Below are 19,345 nucleotides of genomic sequence, written 5' to 3'. Positions count from 1 at the left end.
ATAAATTTAAATTTAAAAATAAAAAATAAATAAATAATAAAAAATAAAAACCCAAATTACTGTAAACTAAACTACAGAATGTATTTGTATTATACTAGCTTTTCCACTCAGAGAAGGCAATGGCACCCCACTCCAGTACTCTTGCCTGGAGAATCCCATGGACGGAGCAGCCTGGTAGGCTGCAGTCCATGGGGTCGCTAAGAGTCGGACACGACTGAGCGACTTCACTTTCACTTTTCACTTTCATGCATTGGAGAAGGAAATGGCAACCCACTCCAGTGTTCTTGCCTGGAGAATCCCAGGGACAGGGGAGCCTGATGGGCTGCCGTCTATGCGATCGCACAGAGTCGGACACGACTGAAGTGACTTAGCAGCAGCAGCTTTTCCACTAATGCTCTTTTTCTGTTCTAGGACTCAGTCCAGGCTACCATTTGTCTTTAGTCATCATGTTCTCTTAGTCCCCTCTGATCTGTCAGTTTGTCAGTCGCCTTGGTTCTCATGACCTCAACAGTTTAGAATAGTATTTTTGTAGAATGTCTTTCAGTTTGGGTTTGTCTGATGTTTTCCTTATAACTAGGCTGGGGTGATTGGCTTGGGAGAAGAACATCACCAAGGTGAAGTGCCCTTCTCATCTCATGGTATCAGGGAGGAGGTAACATCCACATGACATCACTGGTAATGTTTTTTCTAAGTTAGTCTCCACCAAATTTCTCCATCAAAAAGTTACTACATTCCCATCTCTATACATATTTCTATTCTGTACACATATTGGTTAGAACTGAGTTATTAAGTCCAGCTCATACTCGAGGGGAAGGATGTTAAGCTCCACCACCTAGAAGAAGAGAATATGTATATTATTTGGAATCATTCTATAAGAAAGATTTTTTTCCTTCTTTATTTATTTATTTGTTCAATCATTTATTTATATCAGTATGGAATCATGTGTTTCATGCTTTTAGTTATTATTTGGATTATTATTGACTATTTAAATATATATGTATATACCATTCCTGTGCCTTTGAAAGCTTATTGTGAATTTGTTTAAAGTGGGGACTATCTGAATTAAGTCTGAGGGGGGTTGTATGTGCATGCAGATGAGGAAATTGAAATTGACATTATGTAAGTTGACCATGCTTATATAGTATGTGATGGAATCTTATACAGGAATGGTGTTTATAGAATCCTAATAGTAGGTCTTCATCCTCTTGTGACATGAAGCTCCTTACCTCATAAGAGAGCTCTTTTAATGTTGAGTCTGCTGTACTCCTAGTGGGATTGTAGTAATCCAGGTAGTGGGATTGCAAGAGAGAAAAGGAAATGGTGGCTATGGGAAGAGCAGAATATGATTAGAGGAAGTAGTGACTGAGTCTAGGATGGAGCAGCTAAAAACTGATGTGTCTCACTGGATTTCACGGAAGTAGTTTGTCTACCAGCTTGACAAAATATATACAGAGAGAGAACTTATAGTGGCCATTCCCCAAAACCTCAGGCCCAGCTAGCCCCTGTTCTGGACATCCTTCAGTTTTGTATTACTCCTTCATCCATCTCCAATACATCCATTCATAGATATAAACTATATTCCTTAATTTGACAAATATTTCTTGAGTATCTACTTCATGTATATTTATTTTTTTAATTTAAATTTATTTATTTTAATTAGAGGCTAATTACTTTACAATATTGTATTGGTTTTGCCATACATCAACATGAATCTGCCACGGGTGTACATGTGTTCCCCATTCTGAACCCCCCTCCCACCTCCCTCCCCATATCATCCCTCTGGGTCATCCCAGTGCACCAGCCCCAAGCTTCCTGTATCCTGCATCAAACCTGGACTGGCGATTCATTTCTTATATATTATACATGTTTCAATGCCATTCTCCCAAATCATTCCCCCCTCCCTCTCCCACAGAGTCCAAAAGACTATTCTATACATCTGTGTCTCTTTAGCTGTCTCACATACAGGGTTATCGTTACCATCTTTCTAAATTCCATATATATGCATTAGTGTACTGTATTGGTGTTTTTCTTTCTGGCTTACTTCACTCTGTATAATAGGCTCCAGTTTCATCCACCTCATTAGAACTGATGCAAATGTGTTCTTTTTAATGGCCGAGTAATACTCCATTGTGTATATGTACCACAGCTTTCTTATCCATTCATCTGCTGATGGACATCTAGGTTGCTTCCATGTCCTGGCTATTATAAACAGTGCTGCGATGAACATTGGGGTACACATGTCTCTTTCAATTCTGGTTTCCTCAGTGTGTATGCCCAGCAGTGGGATTGCTGGGTCATATGGCAGTTCTATTTCCAGTTTTTAAAGGAATGTCCACACTGTTCTCCATAGTGGCTGTACTAGTTTGCATTCCCACCAACAATGTAAGAGGGTTCCCTTTTCTCTACATCCTCTCCAGCATTTATTGCTTGTAGACTTTTGGATAGCAGCCATTCTGACTGGCGTGAAATGGTACCTCATTGTGGTTTTGATTTGCATTTCTCTGATAATGAGTGATGTTGAGCATCTTTTCATGTGTTTGTTAGCCATCTGTATGTCATCTTTGGAGAAATGTCTATTTAGTTCTTTGGCCCATTTTTGGATTGGGTCGTTTATTTTTCTGGAATTGAGCTGCAGGAGTTGCTTGTATATTCTTGAGATTAGTTGTTTGTCAGTTGCTTCATTTGCTATTATTTTCTCCCATTCTGAAGGCTGTCTTTTCACCTTGCTTATAGTTTCTTTTGTTGTGCAGAAGCTTTTAATTTTAATTAAATCCCATTTGTTTATTTTTGCTTTTATTTCCAATATTCTGGGAGGTGGGTCATAGAGGATCCTGCTGTGATGTATGTCAGAGAGTGTTTTGCCTATGTTCTCCTCTAAGAGTTTTATAGTTTCTGGTCTTATGTTTAGATCTTTAATCCATTTTGAGTTTATTTTTGTGTATGGTGTTAGAAAGGGTTCTAGTTTCATTCTTTGACAAATGGTTGATCAGTTTTCCCAGCACCACTTGTTAAAGAGCTTATCTTTTCTCCATTGTATATTCTTGCCTCCTTTGTCAAAAATAAGGTGTCCATAGGTGTGTGGGTTTATCTCTGGACTTTCTATTTTGTTCCATTGATCTATATTTGAGTACCTACTATATATGCCAAGAATTATTCTAGGTACCATGGATGAGTTGGAAGGGCAGCATGTGTGCATGTGTGTAGGAGGTGAAGAAAGGCCTTCTATTGCTCACTTTTATTTGGATTTAGTTAAGTATTTCTCATTCCTTTTATCCCTTGAGATATAAGTCACATGTCACATATCATACAATTCACCCATTAAAAGTGTATGTACAGGCAACTCAAGAAGGTGGATGAGAGTGATACAGCAGTGAAACCACTGGCACTTCCACTGCTGCAGATGATGAAAGGGAATGGAAAGGCCCAAGAGCACTGCAGCGATTGCAAGAAGGAGGAGGACGCCAGCCATAGTCAGGATGGCTTGAGTCTATCCAATGACAGTGGAGCAAAAAGGAGAAAAAGAAACCGAAAAGAAGAAGCAGAAAGAGGAAGGCAGTGAGACAGATTCAGCCCAGGATCAGCCTGTTCATCAGATGAACTGTTTGCCAGCAGAAGACCCAGGAAACACAGAAGGCCATTCAGCTCTTTTTCACTGGGTCAAGGAATCTGCAAAAAACACCCTCCTGAATGAGAATTATGTGGAAGATGATGACAACATGTTCTGATTTGATTACTCCCCAGAATTTGTTTTGTGGGCTCTCCAGCCACCTAGCTGGCTTTCCCAGTGGCACTGTGGGGTTTGGGTGGTCTCAAGTCAGAAATGGGTTGGATTCATCACTGCCATCCCAGCAAACATCCATACCTATTACACAGAGAAGAAGATGGTAGAGATCAACTTCTTGTGTGTCCACCAGAAGCTGCACTCCAAGAAGGTGGTTCCAGTCCTGATCCATGAGATAACCTGATGGGTTTACCTGGAAGGCATCTTCCAAGCTGTTTACACTGCCACAATGGTATTACCAAAGCCTGTTGGCACCTGCAGGTACTGGCATTGGTCCCTAAACCCATGGAAGCTGATTGAAGTGAAGTTCTTCCACTTGAATTCTGACCATGCAGTGCACTATGAAGCTCTACCAGCTGCCAGAGACTCTCAAGACAGCTGGGGTGTGACCAGTGGGAAAAAAGAACATACTCGTAGTGCACCAGCTCCTCACCCAGTACCTGAAGCAGTTTTGGGTCACAACAGTCATGAGCCAGGAGGAGGTGGAACACTGGTTCTACAGAACATTGTCGAAGTTCTATCATTAACAGTTTTGTGGTGGAGAATGTGAATAGTGAGGTGATAGATTTCCTGAACTTTTATACGCTTCTGCTCACCATCATAAACAATCCGCCTCACAAGAGTCTAAAGTCTGCATAGTCTTTCTACAATGTTCATACTCAGACCCCTCTTCTAGAACTCATGAGTAATACCCTCGTTCTCACCAAAATGAAAGGGTTTGACGTGTTCAATGCAGTGAATCTTATGGAGAACAAAACTTTCCTGGAGAAGTTCAAGTGCAGCATGGGGACAGCAACCTACAGTATTATCTACAATTGGAAGTGCCTCATCATGGGGGCAGAAAAAGTTGGGCTGGTGTTACAGTAACAAGTTGCCAGTGATATTCTGGATAAAGCCATTGACAATTCAAACTAGGAGCTTATTGATCCAATTTTTACAAACGTGAGAATTTCTGCCAAGGGGAGCAGAACTGAACCAGCTTTACAAACTCCACTGAACTTGATGATTATATTGCAATGGTATAGGCTGTGTGAGGTCATTTCTAGCCATGTCTCTGGTTTCCCTGTTTTCCAATTAATTACATTGTCATTCAGCTATGATCAAGGGAAGGTAACTGCTGAAAACTAGCTCATGATTGGCATATTATGGAGTTACTAGGGGGGTGTGTGTGTGTGTGTGTGTGTGTAATAAACTATGTACAGTTCAGTGACTTATTCACAGATATGTATAACCATCACAGTTAATATTAGAACATTTTCATCACATCAAGAAGAAACCAGTTAGGGATGTCCCTGTGGTCCAATGGTTAAGAATCTGCCTCACAATGCAAGGGACACAGGTTCAATCCTTGGTCAAAGAACTAAGATCTCACATGCCACAGAGCAAGTTAAGTCCACACTAAACCACTGAGCCTGTGTGCCACAACTAGAGAGCTTATGCACTGCAGCAAAAGATCCCACATGCTGCAACTAAGACCCCAGGCAGCTAAATTAATAAATAAATAATTTTTAAAAAGAAACCACTTAGCTATCATCCCTCCATATCCCCATTCCCTCTTCCCAACCCTAAACATCTACTAATCTCCTTTCTGTCTCTATATATTTCCCTTTTCTGAACTTTCATATGAGTGGAATCATACAGTATACAGGTTTTTTTGTGACTTGCTTCCTTTACTTAGCATATGTTTTAAAGATTCATCTATGTTGTAGCATAAGTATCAGTACTTCAGTCCTTTTTATAGCTGAATAATATTTCATTGCATGGATACCATATTTTGCTTATCCATTTGTCTGTTGATGGACATTTAGGTTGTTTTCACCTTTTTCTTATTAAGAATAATGCTCTTGTAAATGAACTGTGGTGTTGGAGAAGACTCTTGGGAGTCCCTTGGACTGCAAGGAGATCCAACCAGTCCATTCTAAAGGAGATCAGTCCTGGGTGTTCATTGGAAGGACTGATGCTAAAGCTGAAACTCCAGTACTTTGGCCACCTCATGTGAAGAGTTGACTCATTGGAAAAGACCCTGATGCTGGGAGGGATTGGGGGCAGGAGGAGAAGGGGATGACAGAGGATGAGATGGCTGGATGGCATCACTGACTCGATGGACGTGAGTTTGAGTAAACTCTGGGAGTTGGTGATGGACAGGGAGGCCTGGTGTGCTGCAATTCATGGGGGCACAAAGAGTCAGACACGACTGAGCAACTGAACTGAACTGAACTGAACTGAAACATTCAGGTACAAGTTTCTGTGCAGGCATATGTTTTCATTTCTTTTGGGTATATACCTAGAAGTGGAATTGCTGGGTCATATGATAAGCAATGGCACCCCACCCCAGTACTCTTGCCTGGAAAATCCCATGGATGGAGGAGCCTTGTAGGCTGCGGTCCATGGGGTCGCTAAGAGTCGGACACGACTGAGCGACTTCATTTTCACTTTTCACTTTCATGCATTGGAGAAGGAAATGACAACCCACTCCAGTGTTCATGCCTGGAGAATCCCAGGGGTGGGGGAGCCTGGTGGGCTGATGTCTGTGGGGTCGCACAGAGTCGGACACGACTGAAGTGACTTAGCTTAGTTTAGCTTATGATAACTTTATGTTTAATCATTCAAGGAACCACCAGACTATTTTTCAAAGTGGATATACTATTTTATGTTCCCACCAACAGTGTATAAGTGTTTCTATTTCTTTTTTTAATTGGATTGATTTGATAGCTTTATTTTTACCTTTTTAGTGTTTTCTAAAAACTTTTTATTTTGTATTGGGTTTCCCATGTGACACAATGGTAAAGAATCTGCCTGCCAGTGCAGGAGACACGAGAGACACAGGTTCAGTCCCTGGATTGGGAAGATCCCCTGAGGTAGGAAATGGCAACCCTCTCCAGTATTCTTGCCTGGAAAAGTCCATGGACAGAGGAGACTGGCGGGCTACAGTTCATGGGGTCACAAAAAGTCAGACACAACTGAGCACACACACAGTCAGTTAACAAGCAATGTTGTGATAGTTTCAGGTAAACAGTGAAGGGATTCAGCCATACATATACATGGATCCATTCTCCCCCAAACTCCCCTCCCATCCAGGATGCCCCATAACATTGAGCAGGGTTCCATGTGCCATACCATAGGGGTCCTTGTTTTTTATCCATTTTAAATATAGCAGTGTGTACATGTTTATTCCAAACCCTCTGACTATCCCTTCCTCCCATCCTTCCCCCCTGCAACCATAAGTTTGTTTTCTAAGTCTATGAGTCTCTATTTTGTAAGTTCATTTGTATCATTTCTTTTTAGATTCCACACATAAGGGATGTCATATTTCTTCTTCTCTGATTTACTTCACTCAGTATGATAATCTCTGGGTCTATCCATGTTGCTGCAAATGACATTGCTTCATTCTTTTTAATGGCTGCATAATATTCCATTGTGTGTACGTACCACATCTTCTTTATCCATTCCCCTTTCAATGGACTTTTAGGTTGCTTCCATGTCTTGGTTATTGTAAACTGTGCTACAATGAACATTGGGGAACATGCATCCTTTCAGATCATGTTTTTCTCTGGGTTTATGTCCAGTAGTGGGATTGCAGGGCCATATGGTAGCTCTATTTTTAGTTTTTTAAGGAACCTCTTCACTGCTCTCCATAATGGCTGTACCAGTTTACATTCCCACCAACAGTGTAGGAGGGTTCCCTTCTCTCCACATCCTCTCTAGCATTTATTGTTTGTGGATTTTTTGATGATGGCCATTTTTACTGGGGGGTTTCTTCCATGTCAACACTTGTTATCTTTTTTTGTTCTAGCCATCCAAGTAGATGTAAAGTAGTATCTCACTGTAATTTTGATTTGCAGCATTTTCTCGATAGCTAATGATGTCAGAGCATCTTTTGTTTTGGGGCCATTCATATATCTCATTTAGAGAATTGTACATTCAAATTCTTTGCTCATCTTTTGATTGAGTTATTTATCTTTTTATTATTGAGTTGTAAGAGGTCTTTATATATTCTAGACACAAAGCCTTTATTCTTTTTCCCATCACTTGGCTGAGATCCACGTCTGGTAGGAAAGTGCCCAATGCAGACCTTGTAGCCAAGATGATGATGTAATAATAAGACAGGAAATAATCTCAAACAGAAAAAGCTGTACATATGGAGAAAGGACCCAGCCTGCTTCTGAATTTTCTAGAAGTCTGGCAACCTGTGGAGAGCAAGAGGAGCTGTCTACGTCTAGCTAGCTGGCTAGCAATGCTACTCCAGTTAGCTGTTAAAAATTATTTGACCATATACAAACTTCACCAAATGGTGCTTTTTCTGAGGAAAGCCTCACTCTGTGCTTGGTGATTTCAGCTCCTTATCTTGCCAGTATTCATGAAAAAAATTATTCATGACACTTGTTAAAGACAGCAAGGCAGACTTTATTGGGGAATTACTACAATGGAGTCAGCCATGGGGGAGAGAGATTGGGTTTAACTTGGAATATAACAAGAAAAAGTGAGGATTTGTAGTCAAGGAACAGGGTTTGGGCTGGTATATCAGCGGATGAAAAATTACTAAGAGGAAACATCATGGGTAAGGGGGGAATACTGGCTACACTGAACTAACAGGAATCTAACTGAAAGCAGTCTGGGTGATCAGACATCACCTGGGGGGTGGTAGAGAATGAAGAATTCCATCAAATATTGAGGGTGATCAGATAGGAGGTGCATTCTGGTTAAACAGACTCAGCAGGATTCTTGCTAAAATTGGATGCTGCACAGAGGAACACAGAAGCTCAAAAAGTCAGGGCCTAGTTGACAAGATAGTTGGAGTGTGACTAAAGTTTGGTCAAAGAAAGACTCTTTGACACTAGTCCCCCAACCCCCTACATTTTCCCGGTCTGCTTTCCTGTGAGCAGACAGCCAAAGGAGACAAACACTTCTCAAGACTATTGTATGGTCTGATGGTTGCTAGGCAACTGCCAGGGTCCCTTTCAGATTGCAGTTTCCCTCCCAGCTGGGGTTCCCTTTCCTGCCTCAAGACATCTGCCAGCAGTATTAGCAAAGATTCACATGCCTGCAGGCTACAGTACCAAGGGACAGGAAGAGGCAGCACAGGCCTGGTGGAGGAGGGGGCAAAGTCACGCAAGTCCTTAGGATTCACCAGAGCAACCAGAACCTGTTTAGTGCTGCAGGATGCCTCCATCACTCACCTGTTTGTATATTTTGCCATGCCATTTCTCAGGTGAGGGAAACTGGGAGTCCTAGAGGGTGGACCACTGGCACCCATGGGGAGGGTCTGGCACCAGCAGGAGTTAATCTTCACATTCTTGAGGCTCATTAGCTCCAGCCATAACCTCACTCCCTCCATACTTTACTCCTGAAGGACTTGGGTTTTTGAGGTTCCTTCTCTATGACCCAAATGTGAATTTGGGCAGGTCTGAGGTTCATATCTTGGCTTAACTGTTGTCTCATGGGTAGACAGTGGTGGTAATGGAACTAAGCTTATTTGTTTTGCTCAGAAAGGACCAGCAGGCAAAGTGGGGCTTTTGGGTGCTCTGTGTGCTCCTATCCCTGAGGTGGGAACAGTCACATCCTGGGAATGAACTCTGCAGATACGGGCAAGAGCAGAAGATGCATTCAGCCTGGGAGCCTCCCAGGCAATAGACACTGCAGCCAGACTAGCTGGGTCCAAATAGTGACTCTATCACTTACTGGTTGTGTGAGTCCAAGTTAGTTCACCTCTCTGTGTCTCAAGTTTCACATCATGGGTTCTGCATAAATGGGGATAATAGTTCCTAACTCAGAAGGCTGTTAGGGAGACTAAAATGTGTTAATGTATGTAAAGTGATAAATGTTTACTATCATTTTCATTGTGGATAGAAAGGAGGGCAAATTTCTTAGTTTTCAAGGGCCTAGGCCTGGCATCTCTTGATTCCCATAGAACCTACAGGCACTGGGAATCTGGGGCCTGGGCACTTCAACTACACTTGCAGTTAATCCTCTCAACAACCCAGTAATGTAATATCAGCCCTATTTTGCAGGTACATCTCTGAGCAAGACAGGGAAAAGGGTGAGGTGGGATTTGAGGGATGGAGTGACTGCGTAAAAAGCTGTCTCCCCAGTCTCCTCACGAGTGCCCACTCCACTTTACGGTCTGCAACAGAGAACCAAGGAAAACACAATTCCGGGACAGTAGGATAGCAAAGCTGTTCTATGGAAGCAACTACAATGGCTGGAAGGGACGAACAGCCTGCAGAGCGGGGCTTGCTGCTTGGACTTCTATGTTTTGACTCCTGGTTCCTAGGGGTTGTCGTTTTCCTCTGAAGACAGAATTTATTTCCCTCCTGTAGGCAGACCCCAGGAAACAAACCTACTTTCCCATAAGCTAACCTGAGTACTGGCCAAAGAAAGAAACCAAGTTTTTCTTAATCACCAACCCCAGCTACCTCATCCCTTCCATCCCTTACAGGCCAACATACACAGACACTTGGCTCCCTGCCCAATGAGAACTTTGATTTCTAAAGAGTGAAAAAGAATCTCTGGCTCCAATCTAGATTTGCTGAATAAATATCTAGTGATTCCCAAAGTAGAAGAGATAATTTTCAGAAGGAAGAGAGAAGGAAGAGATCAAGAGCAGTGAACTTGTTTTCCCATCCCCACACTCCTCTCCATTTCTGAGCTCTTAGAGGGAAATGGGGATCTGCCTTTGACTAATGTGAGAACAGAGTCAACAGAAGTTTGGAGGTTAGCTCAGATGGGGAGTAATAGAATCCTAGGCTGTAACTATTGATTCCCAGCTTGCTCATAACTAGAACTGTCCTTAGATGGAGGTATGTATAAACTTGCCTCCTGAGATCACTAGCAAGCCACATTTTAGTACACACTTCATCCTCCACCTTCACACTGTAGGTCAGAACTGAATTAAGACTTCTGGAGCAGAAGGACTAAAAAAAATGGTTTTGAGGAAATCAGCTATTTGTCAATTAGGTTTTTGGCATCTTTAAATTTATATATGGACTATTTGTCTTAACAAGCCTATCATTTTTTAATCCTCTGAAACAAATTAGATGTCATAAATATCCCTTTTTCAGGAAAAATGGTTCAAAAGCATGAGATAATTTGAACTTGTGAAGCTGAAGTTGGATTCCAGATAAGTTATAATAAGTTGGATTCCAGATAAGTTATAATTTTATTAAAGAAATTAAGGAAGTCCTGTTTAATGTGGCTGCCCTTCTGTGGAACATCTCTTTAAAATTTTTCCCCCCAAAAAATGAGTCTCTTTTTTGCCATATGAATTTTTTTGTTGCAACGTACACATAACACTGAACAGATTGGATGCAGGGAGTTCATCATCTTCTAGACTCCAAACGACCTTTTCAAAGATCTTCAGACATTTTCAGAGAAACAGCAGATTCATTTATGTTTTATTATCATCTTTTTCTCTATTCACATTCTCCAGGGACTTTTTAAATTAGAGAAAGACATACTTCTTGTCCGGAGAAGGCAATGGCGACCCACTCCAGTACTCTTGCCTGGAAAATCCCATGGACGGAGGAGCCTGGTAGGCTGCAGTCCATGGGGTCGCTAAGAGTCAGACACGACTGAGCGACTTCACTTTCACTTTTCATTTTCATGCATTGGAGAAGGAAATGGCGACCCACTCCAGTGTTCTTGCCTGGAGAATCCCAGGGACGGGGGAGCCTGGTGGGCTGCCGTCTATGGGGTCGCACAGAGTCGGACACAACTGAAGTGACTTAACAGCAGCAGCATACTTCTTATCCTACACTTTGAAATTCTGATATTATGGCAGGTTGACATTTTAGCACCTTTTCCTTAACTAACAACCATAGGTTTCTTGTCAGCACATGTAAGGAGGCTGTCTCCTTCCATTTCTATAAACTAAGACATCTCATTATGTGCTTCTGCATGTTTTGAAGAAATTGAAAATGACTCAAAACTTTCATTATGAAAGTTCTAATTTCACAAGTAAGCAAAACACCCTCCTTTTAAGCAGCATTGTGCACGGGGTGTGCAGGACATTGAACAGGCAAAATATTTTCATTTTCTTTAGAAAGTTTATAGACTGAATGGACTTTTCAAAATTTATGTGTGTACTGTGTGCTGAATATGCAGATATATGAGCAAAATCTAGTTTGTATTATTCTGCTTTCTGTGGTTTCATTAACATCTTCACAGCTATCAAAAAACAATATGAAATTCTACTTTTTTAAAAACATTGAAGTACCTAATGACTAAGAGGAATATTTTTTCTTGCTGAGATCAGACTCATCATTTGATACGCTGTAAAAAAGCATGCTGTAAGGGACAAACATGTGCGTGTGTGTTAGTCGCTCAGTCGTATCCAATTCTTTGTGATCCCATGGACTGTAGCCCACCAGGCTCCTCTGTCTATGGGATTCTCCAGGCAAGAGTACTGGAGTGGGTTGCCATTCCCTTCTCAGGGGATCTTCCCAATCCAGGAATCAAACCTGGGTCTCCCACATTGCAGTCAGATTGTTTACCATCTGAGCCACCAGGGAAGCCCAAGGGACCGACATATCTGTTGTCAAGGGACCAACATATCTGTCATCAAAATTTCCCCCTTTTGTTTGCCTAGAATTGCAACCTCTGAATCAGGATATGTAAATCTAGGCAGTTTCATAGAGTAAACAAAGGGATAACACAATAACGAATGTTCATTTGTGTTGTATGTCCATGCTAATTCAGTAGTTATTATTTTCAACTGAGCAGTGACATCTTTGGGGGAAACTTTTGAAGTACTGGCCAGTCTCATCCAGGCCTTACAAGTCTCAGTCTCCATATATGGTTTCACACAGCCTTCTTCACCATGCCCAATCCCAAATTCTTTATATTGCGTAATAGGTCCTGTTTGGGTTATTTGCCTCCCTAATCCAATTGTAAGTGTTTTTCATCTGTCTAAAATAACACAATAGTTTATCCTTCTTTTCAGTGATGCTGGCATTGGTATTATAATGGTTCTCATTTTCGTTATCTGCATTCTTATAGAACATGCATTCCTCCCAAATTCGTATGTTGAAGGCCCAATTCCCAGTATCAAAGAATGTGGCTCTATTTGGAGATAGGACCTTTAAAGGTGTGATTAAGTTTGTTAGGGTGGGCTCTGATCCAATCTAACTGTGCCCTTATAACAAAAGGAAATTTGGACACATGGGAAGATACCAGAAATGCATGCTTTACAGAGGAAAGACCATGTAAGGACACAGGGAGAAGGCAGCAATCTACAAGCCAGGAGAGAGGCCTCAGAAGAAAATAAACTTGCCTATGTCTTGATCTTGGACTTCCTAGCCACCAAAATCAGGAGAAATTAATTTCTATTTTCTTAAGCCAGTCTGTGTGTATTTTGTTACTGCAGCCTAAGTAGACTAAGGCACATGGTGACAATATTAACAATGTTAAAGGTTAAACCAGCACTATTTCAATACAAAAGACAACAAAGTACAGGCAAAGTCAAAGACTATTAATGCTCATGATTATAATGCACTGAAGTGGCATGATTCAGAGTGACGCAACAATGAAACATCCATTATTCATTCAGAGTGATGCAACAGTGAATGATTCATTACTGTGGACCAAAATCATGGTTATCAATATCAGCAGCCAGGGGAAAAAATCAGCCACAACTACAGAAGGCAGATAATCAATACCATATCCATTTAACACTAAAAACTGTGTTGTTTTCACTCTCTGTTTTGGGTGGTTACCATACAGGTTTTATACCCCACCTCCGACAATCTTTAGCAAACATCACTGAAAATCGAGACTTTTTACATCCCAGGGAGGGGTTTCCTGAGATTTGAAAGTAAAAGTCAGTGTGTTAGTTTCTCAGTCATGTCCAACTCTTTGTGACCCCATGGTCTGTAGCCTCCCAAGCTCTTCTGTCCATGGGATTCTCCATCAAGCATACTGGAGTGTGTTGCAATTTCCTTCTCCAGGGGATCTTCCCAACCCTAGGATCAAACCCAGATCTCTTCTGTCTCCTGCCTTGGTAGGCAGATTCTTTACCCTTAGCACCACCTGGGCTGAACTTTAGGACTTTCTAAACTATAACAGTTCAAGACAAATCAAGACCGTTGGCCATCCCAGGTGGTACTTCTGGGATGCTGTTGGCAATGCTATATTTCTTGCCTGGGTGGTGGTCACATGATGTTTACTTTATAATAACTTTTAGCTGTACATTTATGCTTTATGCATTTTTAGGTTAGTATATTTGTTTTTCAATATATTTTAGAAAAAGTTATGCCTTTCACTTCCCACTCCATATATAATTCAAAATAAAATGATAGTAAATTGTAAAACAGAATAAAATCTAACCAACTTCTGATTTTTCCATGTTTTCTTTTTTTTTAAATTTTATTTTGTTTTTAAACTTTACATAATTGTATTAGTTTTGTCAAATATCAAAATGAATCCGCCACAGGTATACATGTGTTCCCATCATGTTTTATGTATAATGTAAAATTGATTCCATTTTTTATGATGCTCTGCTTTGTTTGTGCCCTAGGCACCTGTTTATTTAAATAACCTGGTATTGTCCTAAATGAATGACATCACATTATCAGACATGGCCTAGCCGCAAGTGACCTCTCACCTTCTATCATACTTTCTGGTAGAGCTAATGGTTCCTTTCCACTGCACTTTGTGAATGTCAAAGCTGAATCACAGTGAATTGAAATTAGGTATTTATTGTATGCCTCCTAACACTGCACTGAACTCATTGAGAGAAGACTGGTGCCTTGTTCATTTCTGCATCATCAGCGCTTTGTGATTGGTACTTGGTAACATGGTTGAATGAATAATGGGATTTTATTACAGCCAGCTATCAAAGTCATCCCTCCCTCATATTCTTGTGCTACAACTACATTATAAGCCTGGTTATTTTTGCTATGAAGGCAAAAGGAGAAGACAGTGGCAGAGGATCAGATGGTTAGGTAGCATCACTGATCCAATGGATGTGAACTTGACCAAACTCTGGGAGATAGTGGAGGACAAGGGAGCCTGGTGTGCTACATTCCATAGGGGCTGCAAACAGTCAGACATGATTTAGTAACTGAATAACAACAACAAATGTTGGCTAAATCCCAAACTCACTCTGTCCAACTGACACCATTTATTTTCTGTACACAACCCATCATCCAAGAATGTAGAACTGGTACTGAAACATATATATTACCATATGTAAAATAGATAACTAGTAGGAAGTTGCTGTATAACACAGGGAGCTCAGCCTTGTGCTCTGTAACAACCTAGAGGGGTGGGACGGAAGTTCAAGAAGGAGGGGATATATGTATACTTATAGCTGATTTGGGCTTCCCTCATAGATGAAGGAAAGCTAGTTTGTAAGTCTTCCAACTTCCTTCATTGTTCAGTTGGTAAAGAATCCACCTGCCATGCAGGAGACCCCGGTTCAATTCCTGGGTCAAGAAGATACCCTGGAGAACAGATAGACTACCCACTCCAGTATTCTTGGGCTCCCCTTGTAGCTCAGCTGGAAAAGAATTTGCCTGCAAAGTTGGAGACCTGGGTTCAGTCCCTGGGTTGGGAAGATTCCCTGGAGAAGGGAAAGTCTACCCACTCCAATATTCTGGCCTGGAGAATTCCATGGACTGTATAGCCCACGGGGTTGTAAAGAGTTGGACGTGACTGAGCGACTTTCACTTTCACTTCATAGCTGATTCACGTTGTTGTATGGCAGAAACCAACACAACATTGTAAAGCAATTATCCTCCAATTAAAAATAAATTAAACAACAATAATAAAATTAATTTCCTTAGGATGCATTTATTGACTGTCCACTATGTACCCTGACCTGTGCCTGCAGGACAAAGAGGCAAAATCAAAATTGGAAGCATACAAAAAATAAAATAAATTCAAAGCATAACCAAATGCTGAATTTCTGGCAGGGAAAATTGGCCTACGTGAATCATTGACTAAGCCTTCTACATTGATGGCTCCTGGAAATAACTGTGTGGCATCATCTTCCAGAGTCACTAGTGGTTTTTTTATTATTATTATTTTTCCAAGTTTTATTATTGGTTTTTTGGGAGAGGGGAGTATTTTCTAAACTCCTAACTCTGAAACTCCTAACTCCTAACGCCATTCTGAAAATCCCCACAATTATTTATTAATTGTGTACAACATTCTCTATCCATGAGAATAGACACTGCAATTTCAGATAGCTCAAGATAAAGAGGCACCGCTGTCTTGAAACATAAACCAAAGATTGTTTCTTCATTGCCCCAAACCAAAAAACAAAACAAAAACTGTCAAAATAATTTTTAATATTCAACTCATAAAATAACAAATATTAGGTAATCTGATGGTCCTTGACCTTCATGAAGTACTTTTGTTTCCATATTTTTGTCTTCGAGATGTTTTGTGCTCTTGATGCAGTCAAGTTTATTTACCTGTATCTTTATATTTTATGCCTATGCTATGCTATGCTCAGTTGTTCAGTTGTATCCGATTCTTTGCAACCCCATGGACTGTAGCCCGCCAGGCTCCTCTGTCCATGGAATTTCCCAGGCAAGAATACTGGAGTGGGTTGCCATTTCTTACTCCAGGTGATCTTCCCAGTCCACAGATTGAAGCTGCGTCTCTTGCATCTCCTGCAGTGGCAGGAGGATTCTTTACCACTGCGGTACCTGGGAAGTACATTTTACATCTACCCTACCCTATATTTCCTTTTATAATTTTATATTTTATGTATAGGTTTTTAACCTATATGAATTTTACTTTTATGCAAGCTGTGAGGTAAAGATCTAATTTTATTTTTGCTAAATGGAGAACTAGTTTTCCTAAGACCATTTATTGAGTACTTTATCTTTTCTTCTTTGTGAAAAACTGAATTCTCATGTAAACGTGGATCTATTTTGGACTTATTATTCTGATTCATTGATTCATTTGTCAGTGTTTGTTCCATTACCACATCATTTTAATTACTACACTTCTATGGTATGTTTCGATATTTAATAGACCAAGTCACATCCCACTCTTCTTTTTCAAAACTTTCTCAGCTATTCTTGCACATTTTCTCTTCCAAGTGATTCTTAGAATCAATTTGCTGGGTTTTATAAAAATTTTCATTAGGATTTTGATGGGGATTAAATTTCTAGGCGTTTTTAGGTTGTTGACATCTTTACAATATTGAGTTTTACCATGTCTATCACTTCACTCAGATATTCTTCCATTTCCATCTGTAAAGTTTTATGTTTTTCTTCATCTAGATTTTGTAAAATTTGTTATTAGATTTCTCCCCCTAGGCAATTTATACTTCTGGGAGTTTTGACTAGGATCTTTTTTATTTTTTATTTCGTTTAGGATCTTTTATCTATTATGTTGTCTAGTAGATTATTGTTGGTATATAAAAATATTACTGTTTTTTTGTATGTTGCTCTTGTATTTATGCCACTTAGCTGAGTTATTTCTATCGGTTCTAATGGTTTCTCAATTGATTGTCTTAGAGTTTTTATGTAGACAATCATATTGCTTACAAATAATAATAGTCATATTTCCCTTTATATTATTAAATCTTTTTTGCCAAAGTTAATTCAGTCATTCAATTAATTTTTGGCAGCTTCTTATCTGTCAGGGCAGCTGCCATGTGCCAAGCATTGTTCTATACTTGGGGGATACAATAATAGACAAAACAGACAAGGTTTATGCCTTCTCATGCTTATATTCTATTAAGACGAGATTAACAACCTAGAAAAAGCATAAAAGGGTCAGCCACGTAGCTGCATATAAATCAATGAAGTTAGAACACTCCCTCACACCATATACAAAAATAAACTCAAAATGGCTTAAAGAATTAAATATATGACATGACATCATAAAACTCATAGAAGAGAACATAGGCAAAACATTCTCTGACATAAATCATAGTGATGTTTTCTTAGATCAGTCTCCCAAGGCAAAAGGAATAAAAACAAAAATAAACAAATGGGACTTAATCAAACTTATAAGCTTTTGTACAGCAAACTAAACCATAAACAAACAAACAAACAAAAAAACCTGCAGTCACGGAGAAAATTTTTGTAAATGATGCAACCAACAATGGCTTAATTTCCAAAATATACAAACAGCTCACACAGCTCAATAACAACAACAACAAAAATAATCCAATAGAAAAATGGGCAGAGGATCTAAATAGACATTTCTCCAAAGAAGACATACAGAAGGGTAATAGGCACATGAAAAGCTGCTCAATTAGAGAAATGCAAACCGAAACTACAATCACCTCACACCAGTCAGAATGGTCATCGTTAAAAAGTCTACAAGTAACAGGCACTTTCCTGCTGTCAGTGGTAAAGACTTCACTCTTCCACTGCAGGGGGCATGGGTTCAATCCCTGGTCAGGAAACCAAGATCTCGCGTTCTGTGTGGCCAAATCTAAACAAATAAATAAAGCGATAGAAAATTTTAAAAGTTCTACAAGTAACAAATGCTGGAGAGGGTGTGCAGAAAAGGGAATCCTCGTACACTGTTGGTAGGAATGTAAATTGGTGCAGCCACTATGGAGAACAGAATGGAGGTTCTTCAAAAAACTAAAAATATAGTTTTCATATGATCCAGCAACACCAGTCCTGAGCCTTTATCTAGAAAAAAAAACTATAATTTGAAAAGGCATGCATCCCTATGTTCATAGCAGCACTATTTACAATAGTCAAAACTTGAAAACAAGCTAAATGTCCATTGACAGACAAATGGATTAAAAAATTGTGATGTATATACACAATGGAATATTACTTAGCCATAAAAAAGTGAAATTATGCCATTTGCAGCCACATGGATGTACCTAGAGATCATCATACTAAGTGAAGTAAGTCAGAAAGAGAAAGACAAATATCAGATGATACCACTTATCTGTGAAATATAAAAAGGAATACAAATGACTTATTTACAAAATAGAAATAGACTCACAGACATTGAAAACAATTCTGTGTTTACCAAAGGGGAAGTGGGTGAGGAGAGATAAATTAAGAATTTGGGATTAACATATATACGCTATTATATATAAAATTGATAAGCAATGGTAGGGACCTAACAGAAGCAGAAGATATTAAGAAGAGGTGGCAAGAATACACAGAAGAACTGTACAAAAAAGAGCTTCATGACCCAGATAATCACGATGGTGTGATCACTAACCTAGAGCCAGACATCCTGGAATGTGAAGTCAAGTGGGCCTTAGGAAGCATCATTACGAACAAATCTAGTGGAGGTGATGGAATTCCAGTTGAGCTATTTCGAATCCTGGAAGATGATGCTGTGAAAGTGCTGCACTCAATATGCCAGCAAATTTGGAAAACTCAGCAGTGGCCACAGGACTGGAAATGGTCAGTTTTCATTCCAATCCCAAAGAAAGGCAATGCCAAAGAATGCACAAACTACCACACAATTGCACTCATCTTACATGCTAGTAAAGTAATGCTCAAAATTCTCCAAGCCAGGCTTCAGCAATACGTGAACCCTGAACTTCCAGATGTTCGAGCTGGTTTTAGAAAAGGCAGAGGAACAAGAGATCAAATTGCCAACATCCAATGGATCATCGAAAGAACA

General features: G+C 40.0%; 1 pseudogene; it reads left to right on the top strand.

Annotated features, from left to right (window-relative positions):
* The first annotated feature begins 3,494 nt into the window (after positions 1-3,494).
* Positions 3,495-4,648, top strand: LOC129640120 (glycylpeptide N-tetradecanoyltransferase 1-like; annotated as a pseudogene).
* The last annotated feature ends 14,697 nt before the right edge of the window (positions 4,649-19,345 follow it).

The sequence above is a fragment of the Bubalus kerabau genome, chromosome X (assembly GCF_029407905.1).
Source record: "Bubalus kerabau isolate K-KA32 ecotype Philippines breed swamp buffalo chromosome X, PCC_UOA_SB_1v2, whole genome shotgun sequence".
Lineage (NCBI taxonomy): Eukaryota > Metazoa > Chordata > Mammalia > Artiodactyla > Bovidae > Bubalus > Bubalus kerabau.
Note: the sequence above shows the minus strand (reverse complement) of the source record. Positions and strands in the feature narration are given on the sequence as shown.